A 425-nucleotide genomic window follows, 5' to 3' on the forward strand; every position below is an offset into this window, starting at 1 on the left:
GGCGACCTTAAACATCGGAATCTGTAGAATAAACACTTTGATATGAATTCGAGGTGTATTTATTAAAGAAAAACGGATTGTGGACTCATTTCTCTTCTGAATCAACATCATATAAGCAACTTGGGGGTAATATGTGAGCAAAACTAATGTTTAAATTCATGATAATAATCTCACATCCTGGTTTATAAGGAAATAGTGCACTGTTCCTTACTTTTTTTCTCAACAAGCTCGAAGGCTTTATATTGGAAGATATTTGTGGTTTTATAATAGGATATAAGATATGTATATTTTTTCATTGTCCGTCTTTATCTCTCTTTATCTTTCCTATTCTTTCCCCTACTCCCTCTCCTTATTTATATTACAACGCTAACAAGTGATGAAAAAACATATAGAACACTCTACGTAATTGTAATAAATGCACGCGA

The sequence above is a fragment of the Penaeus monodon genome, chromosome 33 (genome assembly GCF_015228065.2).
Source record: "Penaeus monodon isolate SGIC_2016 chromosome 33, NSTDA_Pmon_1, whole genome shotgun sequence".
Taxonomy (NCBI): domain Eukaryota; kingdom Metazoa; phylum Arthropoda; class Malacostraca; order Decapoda; family Penaeidae; genus Penaeus; species Penaeus monodon.